This window comes from Microtus pennsylvanicus, chromosome 1, assembly GCF_037038515.1.
Source record: "Microtus pennsylvanicus isolate mMicPen1 chromosome 1, mMicPen1.hap1, whole genome shotgun sequence".
Classification (NCBI taxonomy): domain Eukaryota; kingdom Metazoa; phylum Chordata; class Mammalia; order Rodentia; family Cricetidae; genus Microtus; species Microtus pennsylvanicus.
In genome coordinates this window covers 177,936,566-177,958,730 of record NC_134579.1, presented here as the reverse complement: position 1 = coordinate 177,958,730, position 22,165 = coordinate 177,936,566, and the positions used below count along the sequence as shown (strand labels likewise).

The 22,165-nt window shown below is 42.5% G+C and overlaps 5 pseudogenes; all 5 read left to right on the top strand.

Annotated features, from left to right (window-relative positions):
- Positions 1 to 1,182: 1,182 nt before the first annotated feature.
- On the top strand, positions 1,183 to 2,274 carry LOC142842528 (speckle-type POZ protein pseudogene; annotated as a pseudogene).
- Positions 2,275 to 5,130: 2,856 nt separating this feature from the next.
- Positions 5,131 to 6,222, top strand: LOC142842526 (speckle-type POZ protein pseudogene; annotated as a pseudogene).
- A 2,857-nt stretch (positions 6,223 to 9,079) lies between these two features.
- Positions 9,080 to 10,171, top strand: LOC142842525 (speckle-type POZ protein pseudogene; annotated as a pseudogene).
- A 2,857-nt stretch (positions 10,172 to 13,028) lies between these two features.
- LOC142842524 (speckle-type POZ protein pseudogene) lies at positions 13,029 to 14,120 on the top strand (annotated as a pseudogene).
- Positions 14,121 to 16,977: 2,857 nt separating this feature from the next.
- On the top strand, positions 16,978 to 18,069 carry LOC142842522 (speckle-type POZ protein pseudogene; annotated as a pseudogene).
- Positions 18,070 to 22,165: the final 4,096 nt, after the last annotated feature.

Genomic DNA, 22,165 nt, shown 5'->3' with positions numbered 1-22,165 from the left:
TAATCATCAGAGAAATGCAAATCAAAACAACTCTGAGATTTTATTTTATACCTGTAAGAATGGCCAAGATCAAAAACAGTGATGACAACTTATGCTGGAGAGGTTGTGGGGTAAAGAAAACACTCTAGCATTGATGCTGGGAATGCAAGCTGGTATAGCCACTTTGGATATCAGTGTGTGATTTCTCAGAAAATTAGTAAAAAACCTTCCTCAAGACCCAGTAATACCACTTTTGGGTATATATTGAAAGAAAGCTCAATAGTGCCACAAGGACATGTGCTCAACTATGTTCATAGCAGCATTGTTTGTTATAGCCAGAACCTGGAAACAACCTAAATGTCCTTCAACGGAAGAATGGATAAGGAAAATGTTATACATTTATACAATGGTGTAATACACAGCAGGAAAAAAAAAGACAAGGACATCTTGAATTTTGCAGGCAAACAGATAAAGCTAGAAAACATCATTTTGAGGGTGGTAACCTAGACCCAGAAAGAAAATTATAAAATGTACTCACTCCGTAGTTTTTAAATACAAAGCAAAAAAAACAGCCCACAAATCACAATCCGAGAGAACATAGACATCAATGAGGACCCTAAGAGAGACATACAGGGATCTAATCTACAAGGATAATAGAAAAAGGCAAGATCTCCTGAGTAAATTGGGAGGATGGGGACCTTGGAAGAGGATTGAAGGGGAGCAAGGGGAGAAGCAGGGAGGGGAGCAGAGAAAAATGTAGAGTGCAACAAAAAGCAATACAAAATATTAAAAAAAAAACTAAAATGGAGGGCACACCTGTGACAATTTATTTCTTTGCTTCAATTGAGCAATTCTTCCAATATTAACTTGAAGGTTGAAAATAGAAATATTTAATCTGGAACTTGATCCCTGAATACACACACCTTTAATCCACATCTCAAGGCTGGAGGACACACCCTAAATTTGGCCACACCCTCCCCATTAGTATATAAATAGACTTGGCTGAAGGAAGGTGGTTCCCTTTGATGATTGCCCTCACATTGGAGCAAGTCCATTCCTTCACTGGCAGTAGAGAATAGTCTTTGAAATTCCAACATAGACTGAAGAATAGCCAACACGCCAGACCTCCTGGACTGAGTTGAGGAGGAAGAATCCTGTTCTTTGGATCCAAAGAAGTAAACCTTCACACTCCCAGGAGCAGATATGTCAGGGGACCTGGCAGCTGACAGCAGAGGCTGCACACAGATCACAGTCGAAAAATTCTCCTTCAGATGGACCATCAGCAACTTCTCTTTCTGCTTGGATGAATTCATAGGTGAAGACATTAGAAGTTCCACTTTCTCATCTGGAGCCAATGACGAACACAAATGGTATTTGAAAGTGAACCTGAATGGGGTGGATGAAGAAAGCAGAGATTACCTGTCACTTTTCCTAGGGTTGCGCAGTTCTCCAACTGGCCCGGTATGGGCAAAATTCCAGTTTTGGATCTTAAATGCCAACGGAGAGAAATCCCATATCACGAACAGTCCAAGAGTTTTGCGTTTCAGGCAAAACCAATACTGGGGTTTTAAAAAGTTCATCCTTCGAGATGTCCTTTTGTCCCTGACACATTTGCTTCTCCCAGATGACAACCTCACACTGTTCTGTGAGGTGAGCATGGTTCAGGACTACATCAGCACCTCTGAACAGAACACGCAGCCAAGGATTCCAATTCCAAGGTGCACACTGGTCGATGAGCTAGGAAAGCTGTGGGAGAATTCCCGCTTCACAGACTGCTGCCTGGTGGTAGCCGGCCAGGAATTCCAGGCTCACAAGGCGGTCTTAGCTGCTCGCTCTCCAGTTTTCAGAGCCATGTTTAAAGATGACACGGAGGAGAACAAAAAGAACCGCATTGAGATTCGTGACCTGGAACCTCAAGTCTTCAAGACAATGATGGGCTTCATTTACACCGGGAAGGCGCCCGACCTCCACAGCAAGGCAGATGCTGTGCTGGCAGCTGCTGATAAGTATGGCCTGGTACATTTGAAGGTCATGTGCGAGAGGGCCCTCTGCAGGGACCTCTCCGTGGAGAATGCTGCCCACACTCTCATCGTGGCTGACCGCCACAGTGCAGTGCACTTGAAAACTCAGGCACTGGATTTCATTACAGCTCATGCTTCCGAGGTCTCTGAGACCTCAAGCTGGAAAACAGTGGTCGACTCCTCTCCCCACTTGCTGGCTCAACTATATGGCTCCCTGGCTTCTGTACCTGGTCTTTGCCTGGAGCCCCCTCTCAAACGCCTGAAGCGATCTTAAGACCTTGTCAGCTGAGACTTACCTGTGTCTTCCAGAAGCAGCAGTCAGTATTGTTACTAATGACACCTGTGTAGACAATAAGCACTTGGGTGCATTTACAGTGAATGTGGAAACATACAGCTGGTAGGTCTGGCTTCAATTCATCTGTTAGTGACTTGAATGTCAGGTAGGGGGAGGGACAGCACTGAACTCTGGTTTAATTTTTGTCCAATCAGATGGAAACTGGGATTTAGGGATTTGCTGATCCCAAGTTCATCCCAGTAAAGTTTCTTTGTAGAAAACTGTCTGGATTGTACTGAGCAGACCATCTATGATCAAAGGCTCAGGACAAAGGGAAAAATAAACATGAATGTTTGCTTTCAAGAGAAGGGGAAAAGAAAGAAGACATTTTCCCCTCCAAACCCAGCATGTGTGAACTGGAGAGATGATGACTCAGTGGACAAAGCAATTGTCAATTGTTGTTCCTGCTGAGGACCCTTGATCACTTCTGAGTACACTTGGGGGACTCTTCAACCATCTCTAACTGGGGATCCTGAGGATATGGGGTCCTGCTCTCGTCTCTATGGGCACAGCCATATCTGTAGATAAGTACTTACCCTAATAAAATATAAAATGAGTAAAATAGTTTTTTTTAAAAAAATTGTCATTTTAAAAGTTATAGATCCATACAGAAACGAATGACAATAATCCCAGAAGCATTAATTCTTTACACTAGCTACTGAATCTAAAAAGTTATGTACTTTGGTCATTTAGTTCTTTTCTGCTCTGTGTCTAACTCTCCTGCTCCATATGAACCTTAAAGATTTATACCTTTGTAATCATAGTAGCTTTTTAAACTAGCTGCAGCAAAGCACTTGAAAGGACAGACCAATTTTAGAGGTCCTCAAGATACAGGCACACATACATGAAATCCTGCCAAATGTGTAGGACAGCTCTGTTGAACTTTTTTAAGAAAAGGAATGGTCAGCTAACTGACCACTATGCCAAAAAGACAGATCAGGAGATACAAACATTGCATAATTCGAATATCTAATTTTTTTTTGGAAGTCTGTTTTTATAAGGCCATCATTCAGTTTTAAACAGAACACCAAACTCACGGGAAGAAGAGAATTTAATTTCCATAGCTGTAACAGTCTGCCCCTTGGCACCCTCCTTTTTTTTTTTTTTCTGTTCTATTTGGCTGTACAGTTTTCTTTCCTGGTGTCCTTAATCTCTTCAAGTGGATCTGAAGTTCGTTTTCTTTATTGCATATATTGCAGCCGGGCCTGGCTTTTGACTCTGGTCCCAGGTATTCAAACTCAAGTTCTCATGCTTGCACAGCAATCGTTTTTATTCACTTAACCATCTCCCAATCCCCACTTGATGTATATTTATTTGTTTTCCTCCACTCTGTACTTTGAAGTGAATAAAAGCTATTATAACATGATTATAAAATGCAGCGGTGATTTGATTGATGCTAATAACACAAAGGAGCATAGGAAGAACAAAGCCACATTGGTGCAGTTTCTTAATACTATTGAGAGTTACTTCGTGTTGGAACTGGCAATTGATGTGGGAATGTCATCTATCTGTTGCTTTCATTGGTTAATTAATAAAGAAACTGCTTGGCCTTGGATAGGCCAGCCCTTAGGTGGGTGGAGTAGACAGAACAGAATGCTGGGAAAAAGAAGCCGAGTCAGGCAGTCACCATGATTCTCCCACCCTACACAGAGGCAGGCTAAGAATCTCCCTGGTAAGCCACCAGCTTGTGGTGCTACACATATTAGAAAAAATGGGTTAATCAGTTAATCAAGCTGTGAGAATTAGCCAATAGGAGGCTAGAACTTGGGCCAAGAAGTATTTAAAAGAATACAGTTTCCATATAATTATAGTGGGTGAAAACTTAGCTAGCTGTCAGGAAGCATAAGCGTCCCACTGCTCCCCAACAGGCAGTAATGTTTTAACTTGCAATTTTATTTCAAAGACCATCATGAATGAAAACCTATACCTGACTATAGTAAAATAAATAATGAAAAAAGAGTAAAATCAAATGCGATGAGTTTCTACAAATGAAAATAGACCCATATCTCTCACCATGCACAAAACTCAAGTCCAAAAGGATCAGTCCCTCCACATAAGGCCAGCCTCACTGAACCTTATAAAAGAGAAAGTGGGAAGTACACTTGAACGCATTGGCACTGGAGACCACTTCCTAAATATAACCCCATTAGCATAGACACTGAGAGAAACAATTAATAAACTGGAAAATGAAAAGCTTCTGTAAAGCAAAGGACACTGTCTACAAGACAAAACAACAGTGTACAGATTGAGGAAAAATCTTCACTAACCCCACATCAGAGGTCCCATGGGGACCTTGGGAGAGGATTGAAGGGGAGAGGCAGGGAGGGGAGCAGAGAAAAATGTAGAGTGCAACAAAAAGCAATACAAAATATTAAAAATTTTAAAAAAAACCTAAAATAGAGGGCACACCTGTGACAATTTATTTCTTTGCTTCAATTGAGCAATTCTTCCAATATTAACTTGAAGGTTGAAAATAGAAATATTTAATCTGGAACTTGATCCCTGAATACACACACCTTTAATCCACATCTCAAGGCTGGAGGACACACCCTAAATTTGGCCACACCCTCCCCATTAGTATATAAATAGACTTGGCTGAAGGAAGGTGGTTCCCTTTGATGATTGCCCTCACATTGGAGCAAGTCCATTCCTTCACTGGCAGTAGAGAATAGTCTTTGAAATTCCAACATAGACTGAAGAATAGCCAACACGCCAGGCCTCCTGGACTGAGTTGAGGAGGAAGAATCCTGTTCTTTGGATCCAAAGAAGTAAACCTTCACACTCCCAGGAGCAGATATGTCAGGGGACCTGGCAGCTGACAGCAGAGGCTGCACACAGATCACAGTCGAAAAATTCTCCTTCAGATGGACCATCAGCAACTTCTCTTTCTGCTTGGATGAATTCATAGGTGAAGACATTAGAAGTTCCACTTTCTCATCTGGAGCCAATGACGAACACAAATGGTATTTGAAAGTGAACCTGAATGGGGTGGATGAAGAAAGCAGAGATTACCTGTCACTTTTCCTAGGGTTGCGCAGTTCTCCAACTGGCCCGGTATGGGCAAAATTCCAGTTTTGGATCTTAAGTGCCAACGGAGAGAAATCCCATATCACGAACAGTCCAAGAGTTTTGCGTTTCAGGCAAAACCAATACTGGGGTTTTAAAAAGTTCATCCTTCGAGATGTCCTTTTGTCCCTGACACATTTGCTTCTCCCAGATGACAACCTCACACTGTTCTGTGAGGTGAGCATGGTTCAGGACTACATCAGCACCTCTGAACAGAACACGCAGCCAAGGATTCCAATTCCAAGGTGCACACTGGTCGATGAGCTAGGAAAGCTGTGGGAGAATTCCCGCTTCACAGACTGCTGCCTGGTGGTAGCCGGCCAGGAATTCCAGGCTCACAAGGCGGTCTTAGCTGCTCGCTCTCCAGTTTTCAGAGCCATGTTTAAAGATGACACGGAGGAGAACAAAAAGAACCGCATTGAGATTCGTGACCTGGAACCTCAAGTCTTCAAGACAATGATGGGCTTCATTTACACCGGGAAGGCGCCCGACCTCCACAGCAAGGCAGATGCTGTGCTGGCAGCTGCTGATAAGTATGGCCTGGTACATTTGAAGGTCATGTGCGAGAGGGCCCTCTGCAGGGACCTCTCCGTGGAGAATGCTGCCCACACTCTCATCGTGGCTGACCGCCACAGTGCAGTGCACTTGAAAACTCAGGCACTGGATTTCATTACAGCTCATGCTTCCGAGGTCTCTGAGACCTCAAGCTGGAAAACAGTGGTCGACTCCTCTCCCCACTTGCTGGCTCAACTATATGGCTCCCTGGCTTCTGTACCTGGTCTTTGCCTGGAGCCCCCTCTCAAACGCCTGAAGCGATCTTAAGACCTTGTCAGCTGAGACTTACCTGTGTCTTCCAGAAGCAGCAGTCAGTATTGTTACTAATGACACCTGTGTAGACAATAAGCACTTGGGTGCATTTACAGTGAATGTGGAAACATACAGCTGGTAGGTCTGGCTTCAATTCATCTGTTAGTGACTTGAATGTCAGGTAGGGGGAGGGACAGCACTGAACTCTGGTTTAATTTTTGTCCAATCAGATGGAAACTGGGATTTAGGGATTTGCTGATCCCAAGTTCATCCCAGTAAAGTTTCTTTGTAGAAAACTGTCTGGATTGTACTGAGCAGACCATCTATGATCAAAGGCTCAGGACAAAGGGAAAAATAAACATGAATGTTTGCTTTCAAGAGAAGGGGAAAAGAAAGAAGACATTTTCCCCTCCAAACCCAGCATGTGTGAACTGGAGAGATGATGACTCAGTGGACAAAGCAATTGTCAATTGTTGTTCCTGCTGAGGACCCTTGATCACTTCTGAGTACACTTGGGGGACTCTTCAACCATCTCTAACTGGGGATCCTGAGGATATGGGGTCCTGCTCTCGTCTCTATGGGCACAGCCATATCTGTAGATAAGTACTTACCCTAATAAAATATAAAATGAGTAAAATAGTTTTTTTTTAAAAAAATTGTCATTTTAAAAGTTATAGATCCATACAGAAACGAATGACAATAATCCCAGAAGCATTAATTCTTTACACTAGCTACTGAATCTAAAAAGTTATGTACTTTGGTCATTTAGTTCTTTTCTGCTCTGTGTCTAACTCTCCTGCTCCATATGAACCTTAAAGATTTATACCTTTGTAATCATAGTAGCTTTTTAAACTAGCTGCAGCAAAGCACTTGAAAGGACAGACCAATTTTAGAGGTCCTCAAGATACAGGCACACATACATGAAATCCTGCCAAATGTGTAGGACAGCTCTGTTGAACTTTTTTAAGAAAAGGAATGGTCAGCTAACTGACCACTATGCCAAAAAGACAGATCAGGAGATACAAACATTGCATAATTCGAATATCTAATTTTTTTTTGGAAGTCTGTTTTTATAAGGCCATCATTCAGTTTTAAACAGAACACCAAACTCACGGGAAGAAGAGAATTTAATTTCCATAGCTGTAACAGTCTGCCCCTTGGCACCCTCCTTTTTTTTTTTTTTCTGTTCTATTTGGCTGTACAGTTTTCTTTCCTGGTGTCCTTAATCTCTTCAAGTGGATCTGAAGTTCGTTTTCTTTATTGCATATATTGCAGCCGGGCCTGGCTTTTGACTCTGGTCCCAGGTATTCAAACTCAAGTTCTCATGCTTGCACAGCAATCGTTTTTATTCACTTAACCATCTCCCAATCCCCACTTGATGTATATTTATTTGTTTTCCTCCACTCTGTACTTTGAAGTGAATAAAAGCTATTATAACATGATTATAAAATGCAGCGGTGATTTGATTGATGCTAATAACACAAAGGAGCATAGGAAGAACAAAGCCACATTGGTGCAGTTTCTTAATACTATTGAGAGTTACTTCGTGTTGGAACTGGCAATTGATGTGGGAATGTCATCTATCTGTTGCTTTCATTGGTTAATTAATAAAGAAACTGCTTGGCCTTGGATAGGCCAGCCCTTAGGTGGGTGGAGTAGACAGAACAGAATGCTGGGAAAAAGAAGCCGAGTCAGGCAGTCACCATGATTCTCCCACCCTACACAGAGGCAGGCTAAGAATCTCCCTGGTAAGCCACCAGCTTGTGGTGCTACACATATTAGAAAAAATGGGTTAATCAGTTAATCAAGCTGTGAGAATTAGCCAATAGGAGGCTAGAACTTGGGCCAAGAAGTATTTAAAAGAATACAGTTTCCATATAATTATAGTGGGTGAAAACTTAGCTAGCTGTCAGGAAGCATAAGCGTCCCACTGCTCCCCAACAGGCAGTAATGTTTTAACTTGCAATTTTATTTCAAAGACCATCATGAATGAAAACCTATACCTGACTATAGTAAAATAAATAATGAAAAAAGAGTAAAATCAAATGCGATGAGTTTCTACAAATGAAAATAGACCCATATCTCTCACCATGCACAAAACTCAAGTCCAAAAGGATCAGTCCCTCCACATAAGGCCAGCCTCACTGAACCTTATAAAAGAGAAAGTGGGAAGTACACTTGAACGCATTGGCACTGGAGACCACTTCCTAAATATAACCCCATTAGCATAGACACTGAGAGAAACAATTAATAAACTGGAAAATGAAAAGCTTCTGTAAAGCAAAGGACACTGTCTACAAGACAAAACAACAGTGTACAGATTGAGGAAAAATCTTCACTAACCCCACATCAGAGGTCCCATGGGGACCTTGGGAGAGGATTGAAGGGGAGAGGCAGGGAGGGGAGCAGAGAAAAATGTAGAGTGCAACAAAAAGCAATACAAAATATTAAAAATTTTAAAAAAAACCTAAAATAGAGGGCACACCTGTGACAATTTATTTCTTTGCTTCAATTGAGCAATTCTTCCAATATTAACTTGAAGGTTGAAAATAGAAATATTTAATCTGGAACTTGATCCCTGAATACACACACCTTTAATCCACATCTCAAGGCTGGAGGACACACCCTAAATTTGGCCACACCCTCCCCATTAGTATATAAATAGACTTGGCTGAAGGAAGGTGGTTCCCTTTGATGATTGCCCTCACATTGGAGCAAGTCCATTCCTTCACTGGCAGTAGAGAATAGTCTTTGAAATTCCAACATAGACTGAAGAATAGCCAACACGCCAGGCCTCCTGGACTGAGTTGAGGAGGAAGAATCCTGTTCTTTGGATCCAAAGAAGTAAACCTTCACACTCCCAGGAGCAGATATGTCAGGGGACCTGGCAGCTGACAGCAGAGGCTGCACACAGATCACAGTCGAAAAATTCTCCTTCAGATGGACCATCAGCAACTTCTCTTTCTGCTTGGATGAATTCATAGGTGAAGACATTAGAAGTTCCACTTTCTCATCTGGAGCCAATGACGAACACAAATGGTATTTGAAAGTGAACCTGAATGGGGTGGATGAAGAAAGCAGAGATTACCTGTCACTTTTCCTAGGGTTGCGCAGTTCTCCAACTGGCCCGGTATGGGCAAAATTCCAGTTTTGGATCTTAAGTGCCAACGGAGAGAAATCCCATATCACGAACAGTCCAAGAGTTTTGCGTTTCAGGCAAAACCAATACTGGGGTTTTAAAAAGTTCATCCTTCGAGATGTCCTTTTGTCCCTGACACATTTGCTTCTCCCAGATGACAACCTCACACTGTTCTGTGAGGTGAGCATGGTTCAGGACTACATCAGCACCTCTGAACAGAACACGCAGCCAAGGATTCCAATTCCAAGGTGCACACTGGTCGATGAGCTAGGAAAGCTGTGGGAGAATTCCCGCTTCACAGACTGCTGCCTGGTGGTAGCCGGCCAGGAATTCCAGGCTCACAAGGCGGTCTTAGCTGCTCGCTCTCCAGTTTTCAGAGCCATGTTTAAAGATGACACGGAGGAGAACAAAAAGAACCGCATTGAGATTCGTGACCTGGAACCTCAAGTCTTCAAGACAATGATGGGCTTCATTTACACCGGGAAGGCGCCCGACCTCCACAGCAAGGCAGATGCTGTGCTGGCAGCTGCTGATAAGTATGGCCTGGTACATTTGAAGGTCATGTGCGAGAGGGCCCTCTGCAGGGACCTCTCCGTGGAGAATGCTGCCCACACTCTCATCGTGGCTGACCGCCACAGTGCAGTGCACTTGAAAACTCAGGCACTGGATTTCATTACAGCTCATGCTTCCGAGGTCTCTGAGACCTCAAGCTGGAAAACAGTGGTCGACTCCTCTCCCCACTTGCTGGCTCAACTATATGGCTCCCTGGCTTCTGTACCTGGTCTTTGCCTGGAGCCCCCTCTCAAACGCCTGAAGCGATCTTAAGACCTTGTCAGCTGAGACTTACCTGTGTCTTCCAGAAGCAGCAGTCAGTATTGTTACTAATGACACCTGTGTAGACAATAAGCACTTGGGTGCATTTACAGTGAATGTGGAAACATACAGCTGGTAGGTCTGGCTTCAATTCATCTGTTAGTGACTTGAATGTCAGGTAGGGGGAGGGACAGCACTGAACTCTGGTTTAATTTTTGTCCAATCAGATGGAAACTGGGATTTAGGGATTTGCTGATCCCAAGTTCATCCCAGTAAAGTTTCTTTGTAGAAAACTGTCTGGATTGTACTGAGCAGACCATCTATGATCAAAGGCTCAGGACAAAGGGAAAAATAAACATGAATGTTTGCTTTCAAGAGAAGGGGAAAAGAAAGAAGACATTTTCCCCTCCAAACCCAGCATGTGTGAACTGGAGAGATGATGACTCAGTGGACAAAGCAATTGTCAATTGTTGTTCCTGCTGAGGACCCTTGATCACTTCTGAGTACACTTGGGGGACTCTTCAACCATCTCTAACTGGGGATCCTGAGGATATGGGGTCCTGCTCTCGTCTCTATGGGCACAGCCATATCTGTAGATAAGTACTTACCCTAATAAAATATAAAATGAGTAAAATAGTTTTTTTTTAAAAAAATTGTCATTTTAAAAGTTATAGATCCATACAGAAACGAATGACAATAATCCCAGAAGCATTAATTCTTTACACTAGCTACTGAATCTAAAAAGTTATGTACTTTGGTCATTTAGTTCTTTTCTGCTCTGTGTCTAACTCTCCTGCTCCATATGAACCTTAAAGATTTATACCTTTGTAATCATAGTAGCTTTTTAAACTAGCTGCAGCAAAGCACTTGAAAGGACAGACCAATTTTAGAGGTCCTCAAGATACAGGCACACATACATGAAATCCTGCCAAATGTGTAGGACAGCTCTGTTGAACTTTTTTAAGAAAAGGAATGGTCAGCTAACTGACCACTATGCCAAAAAGACAGATCAGGAGATACAAACATTGCATAATTCGAATATCTAATTTTTTTTTGGAAGTCTGTTTTTATAAGGCCATCATTCAGTTTTAAACAGAACACCAAACTCACGGGAAGAAGAGAATTTAATTTCCATAGCTGTAACAGTCTGCCCCTTGGCACCCTCCTTTTTTTTTTTTTTCTGTTCTATTTGGCTGTACAGTTTTCTTTCCTGGTGTCCTTAATCTCTTCAAGTGGATCTGAAGTTCGTTTTCTTTATTGCATATATTGCAGCCGGGCCTGGCTTTTGACTCTGGTCCCAGGTATTCAAACTCAAGTTCTCATGCTTGCACAGCAATCGTTTTTATTCACTTAACCATCTCCCAATCCCCACTTGATGTATATTTATTTGTTTTCCTCCACTCTGTACTTTGAAGTGAATAAAAGCTATTATAACATGATTATAAAATGCAGCGGTGATTTGATTGATGCTAATAACACAAAGGAGCATAGGAAGAACAAAGCCACATTGGTGCAGTTTCTTAATACTATTGAGAGTTACTTCGTGTTGGAACTGGCAATTGATGTGGGAATGTCATCTATCTGTTGCTTTCATTGGTTAATTAATAAAGAAACTGCTTGGCCTTGGATAGGCCAGCCCTTAGGTGGGTGGAGTAGACAGAACAGAATGCTGGGAAAAAGAAGCCGAGTCAGGCAGTCACCATGATTCTCCCACCCTACACAGAGGCAGGCTAAGAATCTCCCTGGTAAGCCACCAGCTTGTGGTGCTACACATATTAGAAAAAATGGGTTAATCAGTTAATCAAGCTGTGAGAATTAGCCAATAGGAGGCTAGAACTTGGGCCAAGAAGTATTTAAAAGAATACAGTTTCCATATAATTATAGTGGGTGAAAACTTAGCTAGCTGTCAGGAAGCATAAGCGTCCCACTGCTCCCCAACAGGCAGTAATGTTTTAACTTGCAATTTTATTTCAAAGACCATCATGAATGAAAACCTATACCTGACTATAGTAAAATAAATAATGAAAAAAGAGTAAAATCAAATGCGATGAGTTTCTACAAATGAAAATAGACCCATATCTCTCACCATGCACAAAACTCAAGTCCAAAAGGATCAGTCCCTCCACATAAGGCCAGCCTCACTGAACCTTATAAAAGAGAAAGTGGGAAGTACACTTGAACGCATTGGCACTGGAGACCACTTCCTAAATATAACCCCATTAGCATAGACACTGAGAGAAACAATTAATAAACTGGAAAATGAAAAGCTTCTGTAAAGCAAAGGACACTGTCTACAAGACAAAACAACAGTGTACAGATTGAGGAAAAATCTTCACTAACCCCACATCAGAGGTCCCATGGGGACCTTGGGAGAGGATTGAAGGGGAGAGGCAGGGAGGGGAGCAGAGAAAAATGTAGAGTGCAACAAAAAGCAATACAAAATATTAAAAATTTTAAAAAAAACCTAAAATAGAGGGCACACCTGTGACAATTTATTTCTTTGCTTCAATTGAGCAATTCTTCCAATATTAACTTGAAGGTTGAAAATAGAAATATTTAATCTGGAACTTGATCCCTGAATACACACACCTTTAATCCACATCTCAAGGCTGGAGGACACACCCTAAATTTGGCCACACCCTCCCCATTAGTATATAAATAGACTTGGCTGAAGGAAGGTGGTTCCCTTTGATGATTGCCCTCACATTGGAGCAAGTCCATTCCTTCACTGGCAGTAGAGAATAGTCTTTGAAATTCCAACATAGACTGAAGAATAGCCAACACGCCAGGCCTCCTGGACTGAGTTGAGGAGGAAGAATCCTGTTCTTTGGATCCAAAGAAGTAAACCTTCACACTCCCAGGAGCAGATATGTCAGGGGACCTGGCAGCTGACAGCAGAGGCTGCACACAGATCACAGTCGAAAAATTCTCCTTCAGATGGACCATCAGCAACTTCTCTTTCTGCTTGGATGAATTCATAGGTGAAGACATTAGAAGTTCCACTTTCTCATCTGGAGCCAATGACGAACACAAATGGTATTTGAAAGTGAACCTGAATGGGGTGGATGAAGAAAGCAGAGATTACCTGTCACTTTTCCTAGGGTTGCGCAGTTCTCCAACTGGCCCGGTATGGGCAAAATTCCAGTTTTGGATCTTAAGTGCCAACGGAGAGAAATCCCATATCACGAACAGTCCAAGAGTTTTGCGTTTCAGGCAAAACCAATACTGGGGTTTTAAAAAGTTCATCCTTCGAGATGTCCTTTTGTCCCTGACACATTTGCTTCTCCCAGATGACAACCTCACACTGTTCTGTGAGGTGAGCATGGTTCAGGACTACATCAGCACCTCTGAACAGAACACGCAGCCAAGGATTCCAATTCCAAGGTGCACACTGGTCGATGAGCTAGGAAAGCTGTGGGAGAATTCCCGCTTCACAGACTGCTGCCTGGTGGTAGCCGGCCAGGAATTCCAGGCTCACAAGGCGGTCTTAGCTGCTCGCTCTCCAGTTTTCAGAGCCATGTTTAAAGATGACACGGAGGAGAACAAAAAGAACCGCATTGAGATTCGTGACCTGGAACCTCAAGTCTTCAAGACAATGATGGGCTTCATTTACACCGGGAAGGCGCCCGACCTCCACAGCAAGGCAGATGCTGTGCTGGCAGCTGCTGATAAGTATGGCCTGGTACATTTGAAGGTCATGTGCGAGAGGGCCCTCTGCAGGGACCTCTCCGTGGAGAATGCTGCCCACACTCTCATCGTGGCTGACCGCCACAGTGCAGTGCACTTGAAAACTCAGGCACTGGATTTCATTACAGCTCATGCTTCCGAGGTCTCTGAGACCTCAAGCTGGAAAACAGTGGTCGACTCCTCTCCCCACTTGCTGGCTCAACTATATGGCTCCCTGGCTTCTGTACCTGGTCTTTGCCTGGAGCCCCCTCTCAAACGCCTGAAGCGATCTTAAGACCTTGTCAGCTGAGACTTACCTGTGTCTTCCAGAAGCAGCAGTCAGTATTGTTACTAATGACACCTGTGTAGACAATAAGCACTTGGGTGCATTTACAGTGAATGTGGAAACATACAGCTGGTAGGTCTGGCTTCAATTCATCTGTTAGTGACTTGAATGTCAGGTAGGGGGAGGGACAGCACTGAACTCTGGTTTAATTTTTGTCCAATCAGATGGAAACTGGGATTTAGGGATTTGCTGATCCCAAGTTCATCCCAGTAAAGTTTCTTTGTAGAAAACTGTCTGGATTGTACTGAGCAGACCATCTATGATCAAAGGCTCAGGACAAAGGGAAAAATAAACATGAATGTTTGCTTTCAAGAGAAGGGGAAAAGAAAGAAGACATTTTCCCCTCCAAACCCAGCATGTGTGAACTGGAGAGATGATGACTCAGTGGACAAAGCAATTGTCAATTGTTGTTCCTGCTGAGGACCCTTGATCACTTCTGAGTACACTTGGGGGACTCTTCAACCATCTCTAACTGGGGATCCTGAGGATATGGGGTCCTGCTCTCGTCTCTATGGGCACAGCCATATCTGTAGATAAGTACTTACCCTAATAAAATATAAAATGAGTAAAATAGTTTTTTTTTAAAAAAATTGTCATTTTAAAAGTTATAGATCCATACAGAAACGAATGACAATAATCCCAGAAGCATTAATTCTTTACACTAGCTACTGAATCTAAAAAGTTATGTACTTTGGTCATTTAGTTCTTTTCTGCTCTGTGTCTAACTCTCCTGCTCCATATGAACCTTAAAGATTTATACCTTTGTAATCATAGTAGCTTTTTAAACTAGCTGCAGCAAAGCACTTGAAAGGACAGACCAATTTTAGAGGTCCTCAAGATACAGGCACACATACATGAAATCCTGCCAAATGTGTAGGACAGCTCTGTTGAACTTTTTTAAGAAAAGGAATGGTCAGCTAACTGACCACTATGCCAAAAAGACAGATCAGGAGATACAAACATTGCATAATTCGAATATCTAATTTTTTTTTGGAAGTCTGTTTTTATAAGGCCATCATTCAGTTTTAAACAGAACACCAAACTCACGGGAAGAAGAGAATTTAATTTCCATAGCTGTAACAGTCTGCCCCTTGGCACCCTCCTTTTTTTTTTTTTTCTGTTCTATTTGGCTGTACAGTTTTCTTTCCTGGTGTCCTTAATCTCTTCAAGTGGATCTGAAGTTCGTTTTCTTTATTGCATATATTGCAGCCGGGCCTGGCTTTTGACTCTGGTCCCAGGTATTCAAACTCAAGTTCTCATGCTTGCACAGCAATCGTTTTTATTCACTTAACCATCTCCCAATCCCCACTTGATGTATATTTATTTGTTTTCCTCCACTCTGTACTTTGAAGTGAATAAAAGCTATTATAACATGATTATAAAATGCAGCGGTGATTTGATTGATGCTAATAACACAAAGGAGCATAGGAAGAACAAAGCCACATTGGTGCAGTTTCTTAATACTATTGAGAGTTACTTCGTGTTGGAACTGGCAATTGATGTGGGAATGTCATCTATCTGTTGCTTTCATTGGTTAATTAATAAAGAAACTGCTTGGCCTTGGATAGGCCAGCCCTTAGGTGGGTGGAGTAGACAGAACAGAATGCTGGGAAAAAGAAGCCGAGTCAGGCAGTCACCATGATTCTCCCACCCTACACAGAGGCAGGCTAAGAATCTCCCTGGTAAGCCACCAGCTTGTGGTGCTACACATATTAGAAAAAATGGGTTAATCAGTTAATCAAGCTGTGAGAATTAGCCAATAGGAGGCTAGAACTTGGGCCAAGAAGTATTTAAAAGAATACAGTTTCCATATAATTATAGTGGGTGAAAACTTAGCTAGCTGTCAGGAAGCATAAGCGTCCCACTGCTCCCCAACAGGCAGTAATGTTTTAACTTGCAATTTTATTTCAAAGACCATCATGAATGAAAACCTATACCTGACTATAGTAAAATAAATAATGAAAAAAGAGTAAAATCAAATGCGATGAGTTTCTACAAATGAAAATAGACCCATATCTCTCACCATGCACAAAACTCAAGTCCAAAAGGATCAGTCCCTCCACATAAGGCCAGCCTCACTGAACCTTATAAAAGAGAAAGTGGGAAGTACACTTGAACGCATTGGCACTGGAGACCACTTCCTAAATATAACCCCATTAGCATAGACACTGAGAGAAACAATTAATAAACTGGAAAATGAAAAGCTTCTGTAAAGCAAAGGACACTGTCTACAAGACAAAACAACAGTGTACAGATTGAGGAAAAATCTTCACTAACCCCACATCAGAGGTCCCATGGGGACCTTGGGAGAGGATTGAAGGGGAGAGGCAGGGAGGGGAGCAGAGAAAAATGTAGAGTGCAACAAAAAGCAATACAAAATATTAAAAATTTTAAAAAAAACCTAAAATAGAGGGCACACCTGTGACAATTTATTTCTTTGCTTCAATTGAGCAATTCTTCCAATATTAACTTGAAGGTTGAAAATAGAAATATTTAATCTGGAACTTGATCCCTGAATACACACACCTTTAATCCACATCTCAAGGCTGGAGGACACACCCTAAATTTGGCCACACCCTCCCCATTAGTATATAAATAGACTTGGCTGAAGGAAGGTGGTTCCCTTTGATGATTGCCCTCACATTGGAGCAAGTCCATTCCTTCACTGGCAGTAGAGAATAGTCTTTGAAATTCCAACATAGACTGAAGAATAGCCAACACGCCAGGCCTCCTGGACTGAGTTGAGGAGGAAGAATCCTGTTCTTTGGATCCAAAGAAGTAAACCTTCACACTCCCAGGAGCAGATATGTCAGGGGACCTGGCAGCTGACAGCAGAGGCTGCACACAGATCACAGTCGAAAAATTCTCCTTCAGATGGACCATCAGCAACTTCTCTTTCTGCTTGGATGAATTCATAGGTGAAGACATTAGAAGTTCCACTTTCTCATCTGGAGCCAATGACGAACACAAATGGTATTTGAAAGTGAACCTGAATGGGGTGGATGAAGAAAGCAGAGATTACCTGTCACTTTTCCTAGGGTTGCGCAGTTCTCCAACTGGCCCGGTATGGGCAAAATTCCAGTTTTGGATCTTAAGTGCCAACGGAGAGAAATCCCATATCACGAACAGTCCAAGAGTTTTGCGTTTCAGGCAAAACCAATACTGGGGTTTTAAAAAGTTCATCCTTCGAGATGTCCTTTTGTCCCTGACACATTTGCTTCTCCCAGATGACAACCTCACACTGTTCTGTGAGGTGAGCATGGTTCAGGACTACATCAGCACCTCTGAACAGAACACGCAGCCAAGGATTCCAATTCCAAGGTGCACACTGGTCGATGAGCTAGGAAAGCTGTGGGAGAATTCCCGCTTCACAGACTGCTGCCTGGTGGTAGCCGGCCAGGAATTCCAGGCTCACAAGGCGGTCTTAGCTGCTCGCTCTCCAGTTTTCAGAGCCATGTTTAAAGATGACACGGAGGAGAACAAAAAGAACCGCATTGAGATTCGTGACCTGGAACCTCAAGTCTTCAAGACAATGATGGGCTTCATTTACACCGGGAAGGCGCCCGACCTCCACAGCAAGGCAGATGCTGTGCTGGCAGCTGCTGATAAGTATGGCCTGGTACATTTGAAGGTCATGTGCGAGAGGGCCCTCTGCAGGGACCTCTCCGTGGAGAATGCTGCCCACACTCTCATCGTGGCTGACCGCCACAGTGCAGTGCACTTGAAAACTCAGGCACTGGATTTCATTACAGCTCATGCTTCCGAGGTCTCTGAGACCTCAAGCTGGAAAACAGTGGTCGACTCCTCTCCCCACTTGCTGGCTCAACTATATGGCTCCCTGGCTTCTGTACCTGGTCTTTGCCTGGAGCCCCCTCTCAAACGCCTGAAGCGATCTTAAGACCTTGTCAGCTGAGACTTACCTGTGTCTTCCAGAAGCAGCAGTCAGTATTGTTACTAATGACACCTGTGTAGACAATAAGCACTTGGGTGCATTTACAGTGAATGTGGAAACATACAGCTGGTAGGTCTGGCTTCAATTCATCTGTTAGTGACTTGAATGTCAGGTAGGGGGAGGGACAGCACTGAACTCTGGTTTAATTTTTGTCCAATCAGATGGAAACTGGGATTTAGGGATTTGCTGATCCCAAGTTCATCCCAGTAAAGTTTCTTTGTAGAAAACTGTCTGGATTGTACTGAGCAGACCATCTATGATCAAAGGCTCAGGACAAAGGGAAAAATAAACATGAATGTTTGCTTTCAAGAGAAGGGGAAAAGAAAGAAGACATTTTCCCCTCCAAACCCAGCATGTGTGAACTGGAGAGATGATGACTCAGTGGACAAAGCAACTGTTAATTTTTGTTCCTGCTGAGGACCCTTGATCACTTCTGAGTACACATGGGGGACTCTTCAACCATCTCTAACTGGGGATCCTGAGGATATGGGGTTCTGCTCTCGTCTCTTTGGGCACAGCCATATCTGTAGATAAGTACTTACCCTAATAAAATATATAATGAGTAAAATATTTTTAAAAAAGAAAATTGTCATTTTTAAAGTTATTTATCTTTGCTTGTGCTCTCTCTCCTTCTGCTCCTGATTTTGTTTTGTAGTTTCAGTCCGGTGCTCCAATGTGCCTCTCTGTCTCTGTCTCCTTTCATTGCCTTATGAAGGTTAATATCTAGGAGGATGACTTTATGTTTTTCTTTGGTTTCACCTTCTTCCTTAGCTTCTCTAGGATCATGAATTATAGGCTCAATGTCTTGTATTTATGGCTAGAAACGAAATATGAGTGAGTACATCCCATGTTCCTCTTTTTGGGACTGGCTTAGCTCGCTCAGGATAGTGTTTTCTATTTCTGTCCATTTGCATGCAAAATTCAAGAAGTCATTCTTTTTTCCTGCTGAGTAGTGTAGAGTAGAACTCTAATGTATATATATTCCATACCTTCTTCCTCCATTCTTTCATTGAAGGGCATCTAGGTTGTTTCCAGGTTCTGGCTATTACAAACAATGCTGCTATGAACCACACACTGAGAATATGGGGATGTTCTATCAGGAACTCACCAAGACCAGCTTGACTGGGTCTGAAAAAGCATCGGATAAAAACGGACTAGCTGAACATAGTGGACAATGAGGACTGCTGAGAAGTCAAGAACAATGGCACTGGGTTTTGATCTTACTGCAAGTACTGGCTTTGTGGGAGCCTAGGCTGTTTGGATGCTCACCTTACTATACCTGGAAAGAGGTGGGAGGTCCTTGGACTTCCCACAGGTCAAGGAACCCTGAGTGCTCTTTGGGCTGACGAGGGAGTTTTTTGGGGGAGGGAGATGGAAATGGGAGGCGGTGGCGGGGAGGAGACAGAAATCTTTAATAAATGAGTAAGTAATAAAAAAAAGTTATAGATCCATACAGATACGAATGACAATAATCCCAGAAACATTAATTCTTGACACTAGCTACTGAATCTAAAAAAATGATGTACTTTGGTCATTTAGTTCTTTTCTGCTCTGCGTCTAACTCTCCTTCTCCATGTGAACCTTAAAGATTTATACCTTTGTAATCATAGTAGCTTTTTAAACTAGTTGCATCAAAGCACTTGAAAGGACAGACCAATTTTAGAGGTCCTCTAGATACAGGCACACATGTAGGCATCACACAGTCACACATACATAAAATCCTGCCAAATGTGTAGGACAGCTATGTTGAATTTTTTTAAGAAAATATATGTTCAGTTACCTTTCCACTATGCCAAAAAGACACAGTTCAAGGCTTCACATAACAGAAATTACAAACATCGGATAATTTGAGAGTCTAGGCCGTCTTTTATTTTTGAAGTTTGTTTTTAAGGGTCATCATCCAGTTTCAAAGAGAACACCAAACTCACAAGAAGAAGAGAATTTAATTTCCAAAGCTGTAACAGTCTGCCCCTAGGCACCCTCCTTTTTTTTTTTTTTTTTTTTTTTTTGTTCTATTTGGCTGTACAGTTTTCTTTCCTGGTGTCCTTAATCTCTTCAAGTGGATCTGAAGTTCATTTCCTTTATTTCTTTTTTTTCTTTTTCTTTTTCTTATTTTTTCATTGAGAAAAGGAAGGAAAAAAGCTTCCCCCTCCTCCCAGCCTCCCATTTCCCTCCCCCTCCTCCCACCCTTCTCCCCCTCCCCCCACTCCTCTCCTCCTACCTCTCCAGTCCAAAGAGCAGTCAGGGTTCCCTGCCCTGTGGATAGTCCAAGGTCCTCCCCCCTCCGTCCATGTCTAGGAAGGCGAACATCCAAACTGGCTAGGCTCCCACAAAGCCAGAACATGACGTAGGATCAAAACCCCGTGCCATTTTCCTTGGCTTCTCATCATCCCTCATTGTTTGCCAAGTTCAGAGAGTCTGGTTAGAGGAAGGCCACCCAGCAGAGAATCGGGAAAGCCGCATGAAGAACTACTTGGCTAACGCTAGACAGGCGCCTCGGTATTAAGAGGATACGGGTTCGACTCCCAGTACACATGTGGTAGCTCACCTCTGCCTGCAACTGCAGTACCAGGGGAACCATTTACCCTCTTCTACACACATGTAAATAAAATTTATTTATTTATCTTTTTTTTTTTCGAGACAGTTTCTCTGTGAAATAGTCCTGACTGTCCTGGAACTCACCCCACAGACTAGGCTGGCCTTGAACTCACAGAGGTCTGGTAGCTTCTCCCTCGTGAGCACTGGGATTAAAGGCGTGCACCACCACCGACCACCAGGCTTGCCAGTGATTACGTTTATCAGGAAAACCTGTTCTAACCTTGCCCCTAGGACCTGCGGAAACTCAGTCGTCTGAGCCACTAGTCAAGGAAGCTGCCTCCCAGGGTGTAGTCATTCCTGAAAACACAAGTCCGCAGGTTTAGGAACGTGTTACTCATACCTCCTCCACTCCAGTCCAACGCTGGCCTCAGCGCTGGACGGCATGCAGAAAGCCCTAGGGAGAAGAGCTGGGCTTCCGACCAACCGGGACAAAACCTTGTGTGGCTGTGGCGCTGGCATTCAGGTTGCAGCCGGGTATGGCTTTTGACTCTGGTCCCAGGTATTGAAACTCAAGTTCTCATGCTTGCACAGCAATCATTTTTATTCACTTAACCATCTCCCGATCCCCACTTGATGTATTTTTTTTCTTCCACTCTCTACTTTGAAATGATAAAAAGCTATTATAACATGATTATAAAGTGCAGCTGTGATTTGATTGATGATAATAACACAAAGGTTCATAGGAAAAACAAGGCCACTTTGGTGCAGTTTCTTAATACCATTGAGAGTTACTTAGTGTTATAACTGGCAATATTGTTTTAACTTGCAATTTTAATTCAAAGACCATCATGAATGAAACCCTATACATGACTATAGTAAAATAAATAATGAAAAAATAGTAAAATCAAATGTTATGTTTTAGGTGCTGCGATGAATATCTACAAATTTTTCACTTGAGAGACCAAGGCAGGAGGATAATTTGTGCTGATTCTAGGTTATATAGTGGGGTATATTTCAAAGAGAAAAAGCAAGAAAATATTAAATAGTGTACTAGAATTAATCAACTTTAATGTAACAATGAATAGAACAAGGGTTTGCAAACATGTGATGCAGAAAAAAAAGGAAAATAAAGAATACAAAGACAAAGGAATATGAAATTCCACCTTCATATTGACAACATTATGGTGTGGGACAATGGTCTGTAGTCTGTCAATTGTATTTAAATAAATGCTGTTTGGCTAGTATCCAGGGAGAAAGTATAGCTAGGTCAAGCAGGAACACACCTTTAATTCAACACTTGGAGACAGAGGCAAGCAGATCTCTGTGAGTTCAAGGACAGCCTGGTGTACAGAGCGAGTTCCAGGACAAAGATATAGAAACCCTGTCTCAAAAAGCCAAAAATTTAAAATAAAATAAATAGAGGTTAAAAGAAAGACACATAAAGTTGGAAAACATATAGAGAATCTTGATACTATATGTAATTATGCTCTCTTTGAATTGTTTA